The 22,296-nt window shown below is 39.8% G+C and overlaps 1 protein-coding gene across 1 annotated transcript in view; it reads left to right on the top strand.

Annotated features, from left to right (window-relative positions):
* Positions 1-7,540: 7,540 nt before the first annotated feature.
* Positions 7,541-22,296, top strand: part of LOC115114819 (cadherin-7-like) — a 79,662-nt gene continuing 64,906 nt past the window's right edge. Inside the window, exon 1 of the mRNA XM_065013330.1 lies at positions 7,541-7,672. The gene's annotated coding sequence lies outside the window, so the exon portion shown is untranslated. The remainder of the gene's footprint in view (positions 7,673-22,296) is intronic.

The raw sequence follows: 22,296 nt of genomic DNA, 5'->3' as shown, positions 1-22,296 counted from the left end.
GTCCTCTCTCCTTGCCTCCTTCTCAAAACCTATTGGATGAGATGATGAGAGGTCCCTCCACTTAGAACTTCTCATCCAATGGGTTTTGAGAAAAAGACGAGGCGAGAAGATGCGAGGAGACAAGGAACCGCCATCGAGATTCACCCATAGGCTCTCCTTCCTATGGGCACTCATAAAAGTGTAGAAGTAGGCATTAATTTATGACAAAGGCTTCACAAAGACTTAATTTACTGTCATACTTCTTCTTCTTTTTAAAATTTTATTCTAGATACAGCTCAACATAACAGTTCTTACTGAATCTAACCCAATGTCTCGTGGAACAAAAATAAATACAGAAAACTCTTACGACACATTCGTAATGTTGAAAAAAGGACACAGGGTGTTTTAAGACAGTGTTTGTCGTTTGGACAATGTCTTGACTTCAGTTTAACATCTTTTAAACTGAGCAGGATTTTCTGAAATAATTCAAAGGTGTTGGACAGTTCTTTTGAATAACTGAGATGTAGATCATAGATTAGACCAAACATTACCAGTTAAGCTTCTGCCAGTCTGGGGACAACGGGGATACTTGACCAGGTTGTAGTGGACTATATTTTCGGCATGGTCACTGACGATTATAAGTCGGGCTACCGATTCGTCACCAAGCTCGTCAGAATATTATGATATTATATAGCAGTATATCCACCCTGACCTATGGTTGTCTATATAAAGTTAACATCATCCTCACCCATCTAATCCTCTCAGATCACCACAGGTGTATAGGAGCTACGAGTGGGTGAATTCTGAATGGGCGCAATAACCAACAGCAACCAGATTAATAAAAAAGCTACCTTGCAAGTTAAGCAAAATTCAAATACTTCCTTATGCAACAACACAGGAAGAGCACAGAGAACAGTGGTATGCCTTGTGTGGACATCCTTAAACTAAACATTTATTTTATGACATAGGGTTACTAATCTAACCTGGTACATCAACAGTATGTAATTGGTAACAATTTATTAAATATCCACAAGAGAAATATTTGTATATTTAGCCTAAAATGACTTGTGATAAGTGCTGGGCTTGGTTTAATTTAACTGGTACAATGGAATCAATGGAATAGTCACCAAAGGGCAAACTCTTAGCTGCCTTTCAAATACTGTTATAATTTCAAGGTTTTGAGTGTCATGGTGAAAAACTCAATTGCATTTCCTTGATTTCTCGGGTCCTCTGTCCTCGCTTCAGAAAGGACTGAACTCTTCTCGTCCAATGGATTTTGAGAAGGAGGCGAGGAGAAAGGATGTGAGGAATCAAGGAAATGCAATTGAGATTATCCCCTGTGCAACACTTTTGATAAAGCAATGTCACAACTCGGATATCCAAAACTTACATTTAATTCATTGTTATCCGGAAGTCAAGGTGAGCACCAACATCCTTCACTCAGGCCTGTAGAAAGAAAGTATCAATATAATGAGTATTACTATTCTTAAAATAGGCTTGTTGTTGTTCATACTGTTCATACAGACATAATTTGACAAAATAACATTGACAATTTTAGCTTAATGTTTCACACCCAAGCAAAAGCCCTTGATGTCCACTTCAGAAAATAAGGATATTACATTAAAACATAATTCATCATTTGTTTTTAACTTAATGTTTTAATATGCAATTCAATTCCCTTACTGTAATTCTGGCAGTATTACACCGTAGTTAGGCAGCACTGCATTCAGAGTTTGGGCCGACGCTGATGCTGCCACCACCATAATTCACAGTAGGGATGGTGCCAGGTTTCCTCCAGACGTGACGCTTGGCATTCAGGCCAAAGAGTTCAATCTTGGTTCATCAGACCAGATAATTTTGTTTCTCATGGTCTGACAGTCTTTAGGTCCCTTTTGGCAAACTCCAAGTGGGCAATCATGTGCCTTTTACTGAGGACATGCACTGTCAACTGTGGGACTTTATATAGACATATGTGTGCCTTTCCAAATCATATCCAATCAATTGAATTTACCACAGGTGGACTCCAATAAAGTTGTAGAAACATCTCAAGGTTGCTCAATAGGAACAGGATGCACCTGAGCTCAATCGAGTCTCATAACAAACGGTCTGAATACTGAAGTGAATAAGGCATCTGTTTTTGTGTTTTAATACATTTGCACAAATATCTAAAAACCTGAGTACTTTCCGAATGCACCGTAAGTTCAGTCATAAAAATGTACTTAAGTTGCATGGACTCACTGTGTGTGCAACAATTGTGTTTAATATGATTTTTATATGACTATCTCATCTCTGTACCCCACACAATTATCTGTAAGGTCCCTCAGTCGAGCAGTGAATGTCAAACACAGATTCAACCACAAAGATCAGAGAGGGTTTTCAATGTCTCGCAAAGAAGGGCACCTATTGGTAGACCGAGGGGAAAAAATCATGGTGAAGTTATTAATTACTCTTTAGATGGTGTATCAATATACCCATTCACTACAAAGATACAGTCACCTTACTAACTCAGTTGCCTGAGAGGAAGAAAGTAAATTGGGGATTTCACAATGAGGCCAATAGTGACTTTAAAACAGTTATGGCGATAAAAGGCTGTGCTAAGAGAAACTGAGGATGGATCAACAACATTGTAGTTATGCCACAATACTAACCTAAGTGACAGAATGAAAAGAAGGAAGCTTGAACAAAATAAAAAATATTGCAAAACATGCATCCTGTTTGCATTGAGGCACTAAAGTAAAACAGCAAAAAACATGGCAAGGAAATTAACTTTATGTCCTGAATACAAAGTGCTGTGTTTGGGGCAAATCCAACACAACACATCACTGAGTTTCACTCTTCATATTTACAAGCGTGGTGGCTGCATCATATTATGGGTATGCTTGTCATTGGCAAGGACAAGGGAGTTTTTTAGGATAAAAATAAACATAATAGAGTTAAGCACAGCCAGAACCTGGTTCAGTCTGCTTTCCAACAGACACTATGAGGCAAATTCACCTTTCAGCAAGACAATAACCTAAAACACAAGGGCAAATATAAACTGCTTACCAAGATGACATTGAATGTTCCTGAGTGGCCTAGTTACATTTTTGACTTAAATCGGCTTGAAAATCTTTAGCAAGACTTTAAAATGTCTGTTTAGCGATGATAAACAACCAACTTAACAGAGCTTGAATAATTTTTTAAAGAATAATGTTGAAATATTGTACAATCCAGGCGTGCAAAGCTCTTACAGACTTACCCAGAAAGACTCACAGCTGTAATCACTGCCAAATATGATTCTAACATGTATTGACTCTGCAGTGTGAATACTTATGTGTTTAGGTCTTACTGTATTTTATTGTGTTTTTTTATCCTTCATGTTTTATTTAGCATTTATATAATCACTTTTTCGAGAGACATCACACAGACACAAACACAGACACTGTCAAACAGACAGACAGAAACTGTTACACTGTCAAACAGACAGACAGAAACTGTTACAACTTTGCCAGAGATCATTTGTGTTTTTGGGGATGTCACTTCTTGCCAATGTAGGGCAGTAATGCATAAGTTATGTCAGAGAGGATGAGGCAAAGCGAGAGGGTTTACGCTGCCTAAATCTGTCCACAAAAATAAGACCACGAAGTGAGGAATTTTTGCACGGAGGTCAACAAAAAATGGAATTGCTCATTTTCTACGTGAGGCTTATGTAATCTAATAGACGTTTCATAATGGTTAGGTTGTTACAAATGCAGTGATATAAGTGGATGCAAGTGGCATTTCAAACCTACTTTGTATTGGAGTTGAGCCTGTTGTTGACACGCGTATCTGCCCTCTCAATGGATAGAATGGTGCCACCTGATCTCCCTCCTCTTGCCTGCCTTCCATCTTTGAAGACATGTATTTCCATTGTTAGAATGGGCACCCGACCATCTTGTCAATACAATAGATAATCTTTGGTTAGGTTTTAAAGGGTGGCTGAACTTTCTAATTTGGCCTAATTTTTCATCTTGGTAAAGAAGAAATGCATCAGCGGGGGTGTCTCTTGTGTGTGTGTGTTTGTACATGGCAAGCGTTTGTACATTCACTCTGCCAAAACAATACACAGTTACAGTCACTCACCCTTCTAGATAACTTGAAACAGTCTAACCAGGTCTTGTGTCTTGAAGTCGCCCAGCCTAGCTAATGCTAGCCAACTTCTTTCACCAATTAACTTCAGCCGGCTGGTGTGTAACCATGGCAGATCTGGTTTGACATTTGACATCTCAGGGGCTAGTTAGGGACCATCAATAAATGACTCAATGTAAATGGGACAATATTTTCATGTTGCAAGTGTCATTAAATGCTTTCAATATTTGTATATGAATTTCTACAATTTATAGTTGGTTTGAGGTTTTTACATCATTGAAATATTTTGTCATTACCATTGAAATAATATTGTCCCATGTACATTGTGTAATTGACTGATAGTCCCTAACTAGCCCCATAGGGATATCGAATGTCAAACCAAATTGACTATGGGCATTTTGATCAGATCAGGTGCAGCTGTGCTCTGAAATTATGATTACTTGGGAGCTTCCAGCTGTCGGCATGTGGGCAGAATTGAAATAAACCCAACCCAAGGAAAACTGTTGCAAGCAGTCTTCCGGGTGGTGCAGTGGTCTAAGGCATTGCATCTCAGCGCAAGTGGTGTCACTACATTCCCTGGTTGAAATCCAGGCTGTATTACATCTGGCTTTGATTGGGAATCCCATAGGGTGGCACAATTTGCCCAGCATTGTCCAGATTTTTCTGGGGTAGGCTGTCATTGTAAATAAGACTTTGTTCTTAACTGACTTCCCTAGTTAAATTAAGGTTAATATTGTAAAAATATGAATATGAGATGAACTATCATCTCTCAAATCTCAATTTTTACACTAGAATAAATGTTTTTGAGTCAAACGATGCCACATAGGCCGTTTTCAAAACGAGAAGTCGCTTTTTAGTGGCAGTCGATCTTTAAGGGGGGCTGAACACACCGATTCAGCATGCTGCTCATAAAAAAAACAAGCTTTAGGTCTCGGATGTGTTGTTCAATGTGTGTGTTTTGTTCACTATATCATACGCTGGCAGTTATTGTTTGGCCCTTGAGTCACGGTAACAACATTTCAACCTCACGAAGTCTGAATGAATCTTAAAGTAATCAAGAGATCTAATTCATTTTGACATTTTTGCCAAGGAGGTCTTAGTCGCGCAATTTTACGTCTAGCTAAGGGGTTTAGTGTAGTATTTCTCAAGTAAAAATGTTGCAGAAAACTAGTATTGCTGTACAATTGGCTAGAGCCAATTGGCGGATGAGATAGCAAAAGCTCAGGTTGCCCAGCCCGGCGGTGATACAAGCTTCGGCAAAATCATTCGCAAGGAGATTCCTGCAAAAATATTATTTGAAGATGTTTCCATTTTTTTCCAAATCTCTGTTTCACTGACCTTTTAGACCAAAATGATCCTTTTTGCTTCAGCTGCTCTTCAAAGGTAGACTCAGTGAGATGACATAGATTCACAAAGTAAACAGTAGTAGTGGGTCAATTTCTGAAACAACCAGGGGCGTTAAAGCACGAAGCTAAACTTCTTTGCTGTTTGTGCACATGCACAGATATTTTGTGTGACTGTGTGAGAGCAAAGTCTTGCATGTTGCTCATCTCAATGTGTGAATTCAAGCAGATCACTTTTGTGAACTTGGTGACCATCGTTGGTTACCTCCTTTCAAAGTATGTTGCATTCTGGGGTAAAAATGTATGGAAGTTTGGTATCACGTGTCTTAATGACGCAGAATTCAAATTGCTGGCAACCAGAAAAGCAGAGAATATTGCAGTTTCGAGAGTCTCGTTGGTAGGAAATCCGTGATCAGAGGTCATCCATTTTATTATCAAGTGACTGGCCAGTAGAATGGAGGGAAGAGGTGGCCGGTTCCCCCTTCATCTTAATTTCGCCAGGATCCCCATCTCTTGCATTAGTAACATCGCCGTTTCCTCTTGGGTAGCCTGAAAATTTGGGTCGCAATTATAAAAAGAGCCCAGGGCAGATGAGATGAAGTTGAGGCCTGAAATTAGGTAAGTAACTGCCAATCTGATGTTAAAAAGTTGTTGTTGGTTGTAAGAAATTATAGCTGATACATTTCGTAAAAATAAAGTTAAAATAAACGTGTCTGTGTGTAAACAACTTTGTCTCAGAGCATTTTGCATTATTCTGTACATAGATCTGAGACACTACCTTTAGCATGATACACTACGTTTCGTATTGGTATATATTAATTTGTGGATATCCATCATTCCTTTCATGTGATATGTTATGAATTACAATTTGTAAGATATGTTACAAATTAGCAAAATTGACAATTTGTTACGAATTCGCAAAACATTTGACCTGTTACGAATTGCAAATTGTTGTGGCTGACTTTATCTAGGTAGCTAACGTTAACAAGGCTAGGGGTTAGGGTTTGGGGTTAGGGCGGGGTTTCCCATACTCTGTCCTCAGGACTCCATGGGGTGCATGCAGTGTATTTCTTTCCCCCTAGCACTACACAGCGGATTCAAATAATCAAATAATCATCAAGCTTTGATCATTTGGATCAGCTGTGTAGTGTTAGGGCAAAAACAAATGTGCACTCTTTGTGGTCCCGAGGACCGAGTTTGGGAAATGCTGGGTTAGGGATAAGAATAGGAGTTAGGTTAAAGGGTTAAGGGAAGGGGAAGGGTTAGCCAAATGGGTTAAGGTTACGGGTAGGGTTATCTAACATGCTAAGTAGTTGCAAAGTAGCTAAAAGGTAGTAAGTAATCGACCAAAAACCCTCCTTTTGTTTTTACCTTAAGTAACCTTCTGTCTTATTTAAATGTACTATGTTCTGTCTATGAGACCAGGCTGGTGTGTGTGTCACATGTGTCTATCTGTCTTCCAACCTGCATGTGTGCATGCATGTCATGTGTTTATGCAGCACTGCCAGATTTGAGTTTGAGTTATGCAGATAAAATTCATGATACATGATGCAGATACAATTCAACCCTGAGGGAAACAGAAGGGTAACCTATTGCCTTGGGAGGGCATTACACACACGTTGTGTTTAGGTAACCTGACAAGACACAACAATCAGATGGTTGGTTTGTCTACACTGCACACTGGTCACAGATTAAATGTATTGCAATGTTTGTGACAATATGTTATTTGTCAGTTTGAAAATATATTTGTTATTTGGCAATTTGGCAGTTTTTACAAGGTTATCTGATATCACACTGCTGCCATAAGTCTATTTCCTCCTTAGTGTTAATTAGTTCAGTCCTTACTACCCACCCATGGCAATGTTCATCCTAATTCAATAGTATTCTTAAAATATGCCAACAGTATTGTTGCGCCTGGAAAAGTAGCCTAGAGCCGTATGCTTGACTGCCTACCTCCCTTTCCACTTCTGTATGTCTATTAAGGTGCCATTGAAGCGTCGGAGCATGTTTAATGACTGTCAGTTATATTTTTCTCCAACACTTCCCACAGCATGCGGAGCCATCATCGGTCTGCGTCCGGCTGCAGCTGTGACTTCTCAATGGAGCTCATTGTAGCGACAACACGTAGTTGGAGCTGAGCAGCGCAGTTATTGCAATCACGTTGAGCGCGCTGCTGTCTGTTGCAGTGGCATCGTCCTGACTGTGTGTGAGAGAGGAAGACATCAAACGACCGTAGTGTTAAGGTAGGGCTTATAAGATGTTACAGTGAGGCTTCCTCAAGACTTCAACTATGGCAGAGGCTTTACCATGTGTTAAGTTTATTTTTTTAGAGCATACATGCATGCGGTAAAGAGGTCAATGGAACGCAGAACGTGGGGGATAGAAGAAGGATACTGGATTGGCGCCTATTCAACAAATCTAACAATGTAGATATTCTTCAATTGTATTGTAACAGGCCCACAATGTGGTTACTAAAGTCCGATGTGCATATATTTGGCTGTCTTCACTGCATAACATTTAGAAGTAGTCAATTTTCATGTTTAGAAGTGTCTGTTAAATGCGAACTCCCGTTCGTATAAACTGGTAGAAAAAGGTGGTAGTCAAAGTCGTTTTGAACTGTAGTGCAGGTGACGATGACGTGAATATGTATTGGGGATAACATCCATACATTTTTCTTGGGGGCAATGAGAAGATTCGGTATATTTCCCCCACGAATTTCCATTATTTTGGTCAAGGTCCATTGACCTCTTTACCGCATCTATTGGCTATGCGATTGCGGATTCCTTTTGAGTGCGTTTCGGAGCGCGAGAAAAAAAGGTATGAACCAGGATTCACTTCATATTAACTAACTGTCCAAGAGTGCAATTTTAATGATTTGGATATTTTAGGAGTTCTAGTATAGTTCTTTGACACACATGTTCTGTATGAACTAAAAACGTGTGTTTCTTCAAAACTGACTGGACATGGCTTTATTCTCAGTAGAATTTGCCCGTAAGGAATCTGGAAGAATAAAACAACTTGGAATATTTTAAAATCCGAAAAGATCTGTTTTGCTTAGCCTATTTCTCAATTTCCTATGACAGTGATGTTTCTTGCATGGATGTATAATTGCATAATATGATAGTGATGCCTCTAATGAATATCAAAAACGATTGCATCGCAGACTCATTTATTAGAATTCCGTAGGCAATATTATAAAGCTGTATAATGATGGATCAGGCTACCTATACAGCGGCTCATGTTGCTCATACATGTTTTATTAGTTTAAACTTTTATGTACATTAACCTATACATCGAGACTATTTTATATGACATATTGGACGAATGGGAACTATCATTATCATGAATAATTGGTAAAGTAGGCTCAAATAGGCTAGAATTTGCGTGTCCTCAAAAACATTTTCAGTTTATTAGTGCGCAGGCCTATACTTTTGAGTGACGCTTTGGGTTTCATAATAAATATAGGCAATCATATATGGCAGATAATGTGGTTAACTCTTGTTGATATGAAATGAGACAGTATCACTCCATATCTAACATCTCTGCATCATTCATCAGTCGAGACAATGATTGTTCCGTTTGAATAACGGTCTTTCTGGTCCAGTGTATAGGTTTTATTTTGTCCACTGGGTGGCGTGGATGATACTAGCCTATAGTTTGTAATGATTATGGGTCCCTGTTCTAGCAACATCATGACCTGTAGGTCTATAGCCTACGACAAAGCAAAGTTATTCGATATAACACTTCTGATTTTAACATTTGGGGGGGATGCAAAGTCAACAACTACTGTATGTTTGAAAAATGTATATTAAATAGACAATAGTTTGTAGGCCTACAAATGGAGATGTTTTAGAAGTTTCACAACTTATATTTTTCTTGAACAATTTAAGACAATATTTGCCCAATATTAGGCTGTAATTCTTCCCCAAACAGATTGTTGTTTGATATGTGGGAGGCAGGTAAGGTGAACTGAAAGGTTGCTGGTTCAAATCTCAATGCTGACAAGGTGAAAAATCTATCTGTACCCTTGAGCAAGGCACTTTACCCTAATTGCTCATGTAAGTCCTTTTGGAAAAGAGTGCATACTAAAATATAAATATGTTGATTTCTCTGCTAACCCTGTTCTATTATTTTGCACAGCGGGAGAGTGCTCCCGTCTCGCCTTGGTCATGATGCCGACTAGGCTTGTTTTATTTCCAAGCAACTTGTTCGCCAATGACAGTGAAGTGATGAAATTGGTGATATTCCTCTCCTTGCCAGTGTAAGGTTCCACAAGCTTCATCACCACATTCTCCGTCACTCACTCACCTGCTGCCCGATGTGGATCTTTTCCTAAACGGTGCCGTCCCTTCCTCTCTCCTGTCTCACGGTTTGATTTGGTGGTGGCGCCTGCACCTGCTCAGTGCGTACCGTTCTGGTTTATTTCCGTTTAGGCCTCAAATGTGTAGGTTCAAGCTGAGGCTCAGAATCGGAAGAGTAATCATCAGAGATGTCATGATTCATTTCTTTCCCACCATCGGAGTCCTTTTCATTCAGATATTGTATCTGCGCTAACGCAGCATGTACATCCATTCTTCTTGGTCTTCTTGCCATTGTAAATTACACTCGCTCTCACTGTGTACTCCAAGTTGGCCAGAGTAGACTGATAAGACTGCTTAGATTTGGTGGACTGATATGGAGTACATTCCATTTTGAGATTATAATTAGAATATATCTATACAATAGAATGGCCCGCCCTGTTCCTCTGTCACAATTGGTGATTACATATTTATGCATTGTTTGCTTCCCCTTGCTCATCAACTCACCCATTCTCCCCCTTTCTTCTCCATCATACTTTACTTAATTTATTTAATCTATTATATGTGTGAAATTAGTTTTGTATAGTTTAGCTACTGTGCAGGTCTGCTTATTCCGACTGAGCTCGAACAATGAGACAAGATTGAAGATGATGATGATGTAGCCCACGTGTTTCCCTTAACACTAGAACCGCTGGGCCACGAGGGGCCCCTTGTAAAGGGGTGCGTAACTGGTGGCAGGGAATTCAGACGCAGGAGAGCAGAACTAGGTAGTAGCCGGAGCAGTATAATCCAAAAACTAACAGCCTAAACATACAACAGAATATCGGTACAAAAAACCTGACGCATACCAGTAAACAGGTGCACAAGCACTTACAACAAACAATTCCACACAAATACATGGGGGGAACTGAGGGTTAAATACACAACAAAAAATAAGGGAATTGGAAACCAGGTGTGTAGGAAAACAAGACAAAACAAATGGAAAATGAAAAGAGGATCGACGATAGCTAGAAGACCGGTGACACCAACCGCCGCCCGAACAAGGAGTGGAAATGACTTCGGTGGAAGTCATGACACCCCTTTTCAAGCTAACAAGCAGTCATTGTGACTGTAACATTCTAAAAGTGTAATTAATACATTTTATATTTGCTATCTCTAAAATAAGAATGTGGTTGTGCTCATGAAGGTGTTAGGTAACACTAGAATACAATTTATTTTTCATTTTAAATAGCATTTTCATAAGTTTATGTTACTGTAAGCTATATGTAAAAACTAAAAAACACAAACATTCAAATGTTCAATCAATTTTATGCGTGGCATGCTTTTGTAACAACTATGAAACAAAAACCATATGTGTTGGAAGATGGTAACAGCTTCTATTAATAAATATTTATCTAAAAAGAAATACCCCAATCACAAAGATGCACGGTCAGCAGAACACGGTCAAAGGATGAAAACAGTTGTCTAAAATACAAGCGCCACGTGTGCTTGATAAATAGTGAAAATCAGCACAAAAGCAATAATGGCATTATAATAATATACAGTGGAGCAAAAAAGTATTTAGTTAGTTCTCCCACTTAAAAAGATGAGAGAGGCCTGTAATTTTCATCATAGGTACACTTCAACTATGACAGACAAAATGAGAAAAAAAAATTCCAGAAAATTACATTGTAGGATTTTTAAATTTAATTTTAAATTTTTAAAAATTTTATTTGCAAATTATGGTGGAAAATAAGTATTTGGTCAATAACAAAAGTTTATCTCAATACTTTGTTATATACCCTTTGTTGGCAATGACAGAAGTCAAACGTTTTCTGTAAGTCTTCACAAGGTTTTCACACACTGTTGCTGGTATTTTGGCCCATTCCTCCATGCAGATCTCCTCTAGAGCAGTGATGTTTTGGGGCTGTTGCTGGGCAACACAGACTTTCAACTTCATCCAAAGATTTTCTATGGGGTTGAGATCTGGAGACTGGCTAGGCCACTCCAGGACCTTGAAATGCTTCTTACGAAGCCACCCCTTCGTTGCCCGGGCGGTGTGTTTGGGATCATTGTTATGCTGAAAGACCCAGCCAGGTTTCATCTTCAATGCCCTTGCTGATGGTATGCTTTGTTACTTTGGTCCCAGTTCTCTGCAGGTCATTCACTAGGTCCCTCCGTGTGGTTGTGGGATTTTTGCCCACCATTCTTGTGATCATTTTGACCCCACGGGGTGAGATCTTTCGTGGAGCCCCAGATCGAGGTAGATTATCAGTGGTCTTGTATGTCTTCCATTTCCTAATAATTGCTCCCACAGTTGATTTCTTCAAACCAAGCTGCTTACCTATTGCAGATTCAGTCTTCCCAGCCTGGTGCAGGTCTACAATTTTGTTTCTGGTGTCCTCTGACAGCTCTTTGGTCTTGGCCATAGTGGAGTTGGAGTGTGACTGTTTGAGGTTGTTGACAGGTGTCTTTTATACTGATAACAAGTTCAGACAGGTGCATTAGTACAGGTAACGAGTGGAGGACAGAGGAGCCTCTTAAAGAAGTTACAGGTCTGTGAGAGCCAGAAATCTTGCTTGTTTGTAGGTGACCAAATACTTATTTTCCACCATAATTTGCAAATAAATTCATTAAAAATCATACATGGTGATTTTCTGGATTTTTTTCCCTCATTTTGTCTGTCATAGTTGAAGTGTACCTATGATGAAAATTACAGGCCTCTCATCTTTTTAAGTGGGAGAACTTGCACAATTGGTGGCTGACTAAATACTTTTTTGCCCCACTGTAAGTGTCATTATGACAGCAGTCAAAAATAGTCCATTATTGTCAGCTTGTGCTTGCTTACATTGTTTGCGTTTTCACGCAATGGCATCAGTTAGATTTCATTTAGCGGTTATCCCTTGTCCTAACAGTCCACACAAATCTTTGCCACTGTCACTTGCTTGAAACATCCCACAAAAACGTAACTTGCAGGCGACATGAGTGTCTTGGGTTCTGTTCTTTGTTCATCTGGCCATCTGGCACTTTCTCCTCCAGGTGCTGTACGCAATTTGGCTCGCGCAAAGGCTCGCATGGAAACTCTGCTGCTGCCTTGGCCCACATATGTCTCTCACGTAGCCAGTATGCCACACTCATGGTGAAGTCTCTCCTGGGCATGGTGTTGTGCATGAACAACACGTGTGAGTTGATAGCAGCCAAGTCACACATGTTGTAGAACACAGCAACAGGCCAGCAGCGGGTGCCTCCTTTCACACAGTACAACTGTGCCATCTGATCCAAAACATCCACCCCAACCTATGGAACAGTATATAGTAGTAAACATTATGATTATTGTCCCATAGGAAAAACACGTATTATACAGAAGAGCATAATGCATTGCATACGTTTACTGATATATGGCAATGTAATATTTACTTACCTTGTTTGGTTGTAGGGGCGTAATAGTATCCGGTTTTCTCTTTATTGTCTCCTTTTCAATGGCAACTGTTGGATGCATTGTGCTCATGACAGAAACACTCTTTCTTGCCTTGATATGGTATAGTGTGACTGTTGTCTTGTCATTCTTTAGCACCGTTGTGGAGAACAACGGCTGTGCAGGTGCATTATTTTGCGCAGAGGGAGGGTGCACCCGTCTTGCTTAGTTCATGGTGCCGACTATGCTTGTTTTATTTCCGAGCAACTTGTTTGCCAATGACAGTGAAGTGAAGAAATTGTGAAGAAATTGTCCATGGTGATATTTCTCTCCTTGCCAAAGTTGTGCACCGGGGCCTCCCACTCCTCTTTCTGTTCTGGTTAGGGCCAGTTTGCGCTGTTCTGTGAAGGCAGTAGTACACAGCGTTGTACGAGATCTTCTGTTTCTTGGCAATTTCTCGCATGGAATAGTCTTAATTTCTCAGAACAAGAATAGACTGACGAGTTTCAGAAGAAAGGTCTTTGTTTCTGGCCATTTTGAGCCTGTAATCAAACCTACAAATGCTGATGCTCCAGATACTCAACTAGGCTAAAGAAGGCCAGTTTTATTGGTTCTTTAATCAGAACTACAGTTTTCAGCTGTGCTAACATAATTGCTAAAGGGTTTTCTAATGATCAATTAGACTTAAAATGATAAACTTGGATTAGGTAACACAACGTGCCATTGGAACACAGGAGTGATTGTTGCTGATAATGGGCCTCTGTACGCCTATGTACATATTCCAATAAACATCAGCCAATTCCAGCTACAATAGTCATTTATAACATTAACAATGTCTACATGGTATTTCTGATCAATTAGATGTTATTTTAAAGGGCAAAAAATTAGCTTTTCTTTAAAAAACAAGGACATTTCTAAGTGACCCCAAACTTTTGAACGGTAGTGTATATGTTGTTATGTGTGAAATTAGGTATAGTTTAGCTTCAGTTTTGAGGCAAATATCGGGCTGATTATCAGCTGGACACCGCATATTTCATTGGAGGGGCAACGGGTGAAAACCATTGAATTAAGACATCCCTTCCTAAAACTGGTTATAACTCCAGTTCTGTTTCTGATATTATGTTTCGAACAACATCAATCTGTTATATAGACTTATTTAAGCAAATTCAAGTACGGAAGGGGGCATGACTTTAAAAATAGTTTAAAAAAATAAAAAAAGTAATAAAATAAATAAATTCATGAGCTGTCAAAATTACTGATTTAGTGGTTCTAGTTTTAAGCCGGTAGGGCATGATAAGCAATCATAGCACAGGCACTGCATCACATGTTGATTAGGGCCCTCTACTTACCGCCGTAATGTCCTATAGAGATGCTTACTGTGTGTGCCATCTGTATTGTGGAAAATATATAGGCCAATGATAAAAAAGGCATCTACAAATAGAATTACATTACTCTTGGAAACAATGTGGAAGATGAATAAATTAACACACTAATCATGAAATAGGCTTAGGTTAGTTGATGACATGTTATTAGCAATAAGCATGTTGCTTTGAATACTTAAGTCTGTGCTTGCATGTAGCCTATGCTGTGTCAGGGTGTGTTTTGATTAGTCAATGTGTTAATTAAGAAGGACATCGAGTAGCTTTCAGCACACGCACAGGGCAAAATTATTAGGTTATAGTTAATGAGTAATGCCATCGGAAAAAACCTAGAAGTGATTTAAAAAGATATATATATTTAATGATGGATTAATTCGTTTTAATTCAAGGTTTTGTAAGTGTCAATCCACATTTGGTTAATTGATTAGGACTCAGTTAATTGATCAGAACTCAGTTCTGGCATGGAAATCATCATGCCTTTCCGTAAGCTACGTCTCCAAAGTGTTTCTCAACTACATGCATGATAACTTCTGCCTCAGTCTCTCTACCACAGTAAAGGGCTGAAAATTGAGTCGGCTAGCCATGATAACAAGGCTATGTTAGCAGTCACTCCCCACGCTGTGCTTTATGTCCAGATTACAGGAGTGGCGTGCACACACTGCGTTTGAGCGTTCTCTCCCCAGGAGGCTGCGGTTGTTCCCCAAGTGTGGTCTTGTGCTCTAAATGCCTGTGTTTGCACTTCACTCCAAGGGAGCTCTCTGTTTCTAGCAAATGGTTTGAGGAGAAGGGGGGACATAAAGTAGTGGTTGAGGGGAAGGGGGTTAGATATGGAGGGACGGTGGTGCTGCAAACGCTTGAAACTCACGGTTTGAGTGCGCTCTCTGGAAGCATGCGCAATGCGCATCAGATGGCAGGAGAGTCTAATGAGACTTCATCATCCTGTCTCAGTCCATTTGGACAAGCCGCAGAACACTGCTTCGGTCATGCAGTGCCAAGACCGACAACAGGCATATTTCAGGACTGGGATGAAAAAAAGGTGGGAAGTGAAAGAGGGGAGGAGGGTGAGGGCAAAGAGAAAATAAGGACAACTCTACTCGGTGCTCAGTTGGATATAGTGCTTCATATAGCAACTACTGCAATAGTCCTCTTTGTTGCTTTCACACTGTGAGCCACGCAGTACCAGACCTGGTGCTTGGATAAAGTGACTAAGGGGGCAGTTGAAATCGTTAGAGGCAGTTTTGAGGGGATTCTTACACTGGAATTACAGTGCCTTCAGAAAGTATTTTGTTACGTTACAGCCTTAAACTACACACAACACGGCACAATGACAAAGCGAATATAGGTTTTTCGACATTTTTGGATTTTTTAAATTTTTTAAAACGGAAATACCTTATTTGCTATGAGACTTGAAATTGAGCTCAAGTGCATCCTGTTTCCATTGATCATCCTTGTTTCCTTGATTGGAATCAACCTGTGGTAAATTCAATTGACTGGACATTGTCTAGAAAGGCACACACCTGTCTATATAAGGTCCCACAGCTGACGGTGAATGTCAGAGCAAAAACTAAGCCATGAGGTGGAAGGAATTGTCCGTAGAGCTTCGAGACAGGATTGTGTCGAGGCACAAATCTGGGGAAAGCAACCAAAACATATCTGCAGCATTGAAGGTCTCCAAGAACACAGTGGCTCCATCATTCTTAAATAGAAGAAGTTTGGAGCCACCAAGACTCTTCCTAGAGCTGGCCGCCCTGCCAAACTGAGCATTCAGGGGAGAAGGGCCTTTGTCAGCAGGTAGGTGACCAAGAACCCGATGCTCACTCTGACAGAGCTCTAGAGTTCCTCTGTGGAGATGGGAAAAACTTCCAGAAGGACAACCATCTCTGCACCACCCCACCAATCATTTGTAAGTCGCTCTGGATAAGAGCGTCTGCTAAATGACTTAAATGTAAATGTAAATGTAAATCAGGTCTTTATGATAGAGTGGATAGACAGCAGCCACTTCTGAGTAAAAGGCAAATGACAGCCAGCTTGAAGTTTTCCAAAAGGCACCTAAAGATCTCAGACCATTAGAAACAAGATTCTCTGGTCTGATGAAACCAAGATTGAACTCTTTGGCCTGAATGACAAGCGTCACGTTGGGAGGAAACCTGGCACCATCTCTACGGAAGACTCCATGCTGCAATCGCTGCCAAAGGTGCTTCAACAAAGTACTGAGTAAAGGGTCGGAACTTTTATATAAATTTGATATTGCAGTTTTTTTGTTTTGCTTAATTGTTATGGAGTATTTTTAACCAATTTTAGAATAAGGCTGTTACGTAACAAATTGTTTAAACAATCAACGGTTCTGAATACTTTCCAAAGGCACTGTATATTATATTTAATTAATTCTACAATAATATCTGTAACCAAACATTCTAAATTCATGGGGGAATATGTTGGGATTAAGAGTAACTTCACTGATGATTATATATTTCACGGGGCATTGATAAACATTCCCAAAACAATTGACACAATGAAACATATAGTGTGCACGAATTGGCAGGAGTTAGTGTGCAATAGAGAGAGTGTGGAGAGAGACGTGGATATAGCGTATCTTCGCCACACACCCCTAACCTTATTCTGGTCTCGACATTTTAAATGATGCTCGAGATACATTCCTCACACATAAACAGTAATCTCAAACATTGTCAGGATGTATCAGTGTTAATTTTCCCTTCACCTGAAATCATGTCAGTTCAGTAACACTACCCAAACTGATAGACATCTAGGCAGAAGGACACATTCCAAATTAGCATAATAAATATTGACCAATATGGTATGTCCATTTGATGAATTCTAATATCCGTACATTATTGACCCTTGACTGAAAATGTTGAAGTGTGTTAGCTAAAACCCTAAAACGAGGTGACGTCAGTCCGTCTACTTTAGTAGGCAATAGAAAAAAAGCCTGTCTATCAGGTTAATTGATTGGGTTCAGACGAACCGCCACTCCAAAACTAGTGGACCAATGGAGACTCATTGTCTACCCCCGCACTTCACAGAAAAATAATGCCGAAACTTGCAATCGAAAAGACTGGCACTGAAAGCAAAAAAACAAACATCGAAAGCAAAGTATAGAATGGAATTATGAGAAACTCTGATGTCCGTGTTATGTCCTATTCCTGCTCACCCTCACCCTTGCAATAGGAGTCATTATTGTTCAGTGGCCACAGAGAAGAGGGGCAGACATGACTGATTACTGATTGCACACTTCTCCATTTCTCCTGACCTGTCTTGACAATGTCAAATCTTTATTTATATTAGCCAACAAAATCCTGCACAAGCAGTCATGCATGCACAGGTAATAGGCATCACGCTGTTTGCTTATCATTACTTCTTCCTCTCTCAACAACTCACAGCCTTGGGCTGGATCTAGCGACGTCTGTCTTGCACACGTCACCGCCCTGTTGACAACGTCTTAGCCAGCTGCGCCACCGAAAAGCTAGCAATTTGAAGCAGCGGGTGGAGACATCAAGCTGAGGAGTGATTTACACACATATGACTGAAGCATCTTCCTGTGAGGGGAGTGCTTTGAAACTAACCAATATCACTCTAAGATTTGATTTGGCCACAAGAGAAGCGATATGTTAACATGCTAAACTACTGCAATGCCGATTTGACTGAATTCAGCCCTGTGAGTTGGTGCTGCTGTGTATATAAACTTGATGGTAGCTTACGTTATGTTATTCCACTTAACCCTGTTGACTATGTAGCATAGACTAGGGCTGGGATTCAATCCAATCAGACATGGCGTGTGTTGAATGCGGTCTCTGCAAACACTGGAACATTGGCTTTAAAAGGTGCATAGCTGAGAAAGCACGATTGGATTGAATTCCATTCCCCCCAAACATTTTGCCAACGAGTTTCCAACCCCCCCATCAGTCCCCCCCACACACACACACACACACACACACACACACACACACACACACACAATTAGTAATTCCCTCTCTTCTCTGGTGTGTACACAGTGCACACAAGGGCACCGTGAGTCCCCTGGGCAAGATTTACACATCTCTGTAGCCATATCCCTGCTTCACTCTCACGGGGCAAATAGTTCCTCTTTCAAAGCATGACTCTGTTTGTTTGTGTGTGTTTGGTCTTGTGTGTGTGTGTCATACCCGGATCCAAGAGGGGGCTAAAGGGGGCTTAACCTTATGCGGTCAATTTCACGCCATATGTATTGATTTCAAAATAAAATAAATCGTGAACATGAAAAATAAAGTTGAGAATGTAAACATTATTTTTTCGAGGACGGATGAAATAATGGCTGTTGAAATCAAAAACCAAACAATTGAAAGGAAAATGTATAGAATTGTAAACAAAAATAAGACATCAAAAGCAAAAACCAATAACTTGTAAGCAAATAATTTCAAAGCGAGAGCAAATCTCTGACAATTTTTAATTTTTAATATTTGAAAACAAATGCAAAAATTAGTTTCTGGATAAACTTTTCCAGCAACCAATCTTATTGAATAGATTTTGCCTACACTCTTGCCTGTATGTACTACCTTTTGGTTATGCTACAATTCCATTCATAATTCCATTCAATGTTCGCAGACCTGGGTTCAGAAAGTCTTAGTCTTAAATCGTCCCCAACCCCTTGATGTTAGCATGTTTGAAAGGTCTGGGTAGGTATAAAGAGTGTGATGTTAACTTTTTATGGCTGCAGGGGCAGTATTGAGTAGCTTGGATGAAAAGGTGCCCATTGTAAACGGCCAGCTCCTCAGTCTCAGTTGCTAATATATGTATATTATTATTAGATAGAAAACACTCTAAAGTTTCCAAAACTGTCAAAATATTGTCTGTGAGTATAACACAACTGATATTGCAGGCAAAACCCTGAGGAAAATCAAAACAGGAAGTGCCATCTATTTTGAAAACTCCATGTTCCATAGCCTCCCTTTGCTGGATTTAAAGGGATATGAACCAGATTCCTTTTCCTATCGCTTCCTCAAGGTGTCAACAGTCTTCAGACATAGTTTCAGGCTTTTATTTTGAAAAATGAGCCAGAACGATAACATCGCTTGCGCAACAGAGTTTGGATAGGTATTGCTTTTCCCTCTCCTACTGTGAAAGACATTTGCGGTTGATATATTATTGATTATATATTTTAAAAACAACCTGAGGATTGATTATAAAAAACATTTGGCATGTTTCTGTGGACACTATGGAAACTATTTAGAATTTTAGTCTGCATTGTCGTGACCGCTCTTTCCTGTGGATTTCTGAACATAACGCGACAAACAAACGGAGGTATTTTGGATATAAAAATAATCTTTATGGAACAAAAGGAACATTTGTTGTGTAACTGGGAGTCTTGTGAGTGAAAACATCCAAAGATCATCAAAGGTAAACGGTTAATTTGATTGCTTTTCTGATTTTCGTGACCAAGCTTCCTGATGCTAAGTGTACATAATGCTATGCTAGGCTATCGATAAACAAACGCTTGGATTGCTTTCGATGTAAAGCATAATTTCAAAATCTGAGACGACAGGTGGATTAACAAAAGGCTAAGCTGTTTTTTTCAATATTGCACTTGTGATTTCATGAATATGAATATTTTTTAGTAATATTATTTGACTATGCTATTCAGTGGTTGCTGACGAAAATGATCCAGCGACAGGGATGGGTAGCGTCAAGAAGTTAAGAGCCCAGTGCAACTGTTTCATTGCATGGAGTGCCAGATGGACGGGATTGCACTTTTGGGACAACTCCACTGGTTCCATTGTGCCGGGCAAGCTAAATCAAGAGCAACTAGCATATTTGAAAGAACTTTCCAGTAGTAGAGCCCCAATCCCAGTCAAGTCTGACATAAAGTCACGTGCTATCCACGCTTATAGGCTCTGCTAGTGCTGTCAGATACATTGTAGTGTAGTCACTCTAATATACAGCAACGAGTCGCCTAGAATAGTAATAAATAAAAATCTTATGGGTGGCCCCAGCGAGAACCAAACCCACTACCCCTGGTGTTGCAAGCGCCACACAGGAATAGAATAGTGAAAATAATCATATCCAATAGCTGTGTTTACTATTTCCTGAACTCTCCAGTTGTTCAATTCAACAGGTTGTATTGCATGTATGCTGTTTAAAGAGACAATATCTATCTAATCGGTTACTAAGCACTTGTAATTCCCTGTAAAGTGAGGCTTATAAAAGAGATTAGAGGATTCAGATAAGACATTTCCTCTTCATGCAAGTCACCCCTGCAGTGTTGCAGCATGTGGGAAGAGAGAGAGAGAAAGATAAAAAGAAAGGGAGTGAGAGAAGGAGGGAGAGAGCAAGAGAAAGGGAGAGATGGATGGATGGAAAGGAGGCTGGATAGATGATGATCAAAGAGAATGGCATAAGTTCATCTTGCACCTCTGAATCCAAGAGGCCTTGTGAATAGTGAGGAGTCTGTGGGTTTATTTTTGTAATTTTAGTATTTTTTAAAAAAGTATTACATTTGAGATTTTTTCACCTTTTTTTTACACTCCAAAAACAAATGTATACATACGAACAACAACTTGACCAACAATGACTACCTCTCATCTGCTCAGACCTGCATGCTCACACCCCTATCCCTAGTGCCTGCATTATTGCTTGTAACTTAGCCTTAAATTGTACCAATTCGTTTTTCTCAGTTGCCCATGCTATTTCAATGTTTCAATAATAAATCATAAAAATGTTCCATTGTGTCCAAGTTTTGCTATACATTTTGTACAAGATGAGTGATGAAAAGAGAGTCGTCCAGCCAAATGGGTATAGCACTACACCCGCATATGCCATGTCTTGAAATATGCAGACGGATTAAAGTAAGTTTACATTGTATTACTTCTAACAGCCAACCTTTAGCTCTGCCGACAACTTCAGGACTTTATAGCATTCCCAGAAAGCATGGGTTATTGAGTCATTATTAGTTTACACTTGAGACATGACTCTGCCAGTCGTGCTTTAGCATTTGTGAAATTTGTCTTTTGTGTATAATACATTATATACATTAGTTTATACTGGATTGAGCATACATTTTTGCTAAGTGTAATTTCATTAGTTTATGCTCCAACTTTCCCTCCATTTTGTGCCAACATCAGTCCTTTTTAAGTCTTTGTTCCAATAATTTATATTTTTTTCTAAGAGATTGTTAGCTCTCTGCAAGGTTTTGTATATTTTCCCTATTGTCACGCCCTGACCTTAGATATCTTTGTTTTCTTTAATATTTGGTTAGGTCAGGGTGTGACAAGGGTGGTTTGTTTAGTTTTTGTATTGTCTAGGGTTTTTTGTATGTCTAGGGGTTTATCTTGTCTAGGTGTTTATGATTGCCTGGATTGGTTCTCAATCAGAGGCAGCTGTTTACCGTTTGGGTGGGAACCATATTTAGGTAGCCATATTCCTTGGTTATTTTGTGGGTTGTTAGTATATGTTTAGTTGCCTGTTCTGCACTTCTCATATTAGCGTCATGTTTTGTTGTTTTGTATAGTTTGTTCACTGTTCTTTCATTAAAGAAGATGTACACTTACAACGCTGCACCTTGGTCTCTATACGACGATCGTGACAGAATAACCCACCAAATAATGACCAAGCAGCATGTGAATGAGGAGCGGACATCCTGGACCCGGGAGAAAGATGAGTGGAGGACATCCTGGGCCTGGGTGGAGGTAATGGCAGGGGACAAGACCCTGCTATGGAAGCAGGTGGAGATAGCACAGGAGGAAAGGCGACGATACCAGGAGTCAAGGCAACCACAGAAACCCCAAGATATTGTTTTGGGGGGGAGC

The sequence above is a fragment of the Oncorhynchus nerka genome, linkage group LG9b, assembly GCF_034236695.1.
Source record: "Oncorhynchus nerka isolate Pitt River linkage group LG9b, Oner_Uvic_2.0, whole genome shotgun sequence".
In the NCBI taxonomy this organism is placed as follows: Eukaryota; Metazoa; Chordata; class Actinopteri; order Salmoniformes; family Salmonidae; genus Oncorhynchus; species Oncorhynchus nerka.
Note: the sequence above shows the minus strand (reverse complement) of the source record. Positions and strands in the feature narration are given on the sequence as shown.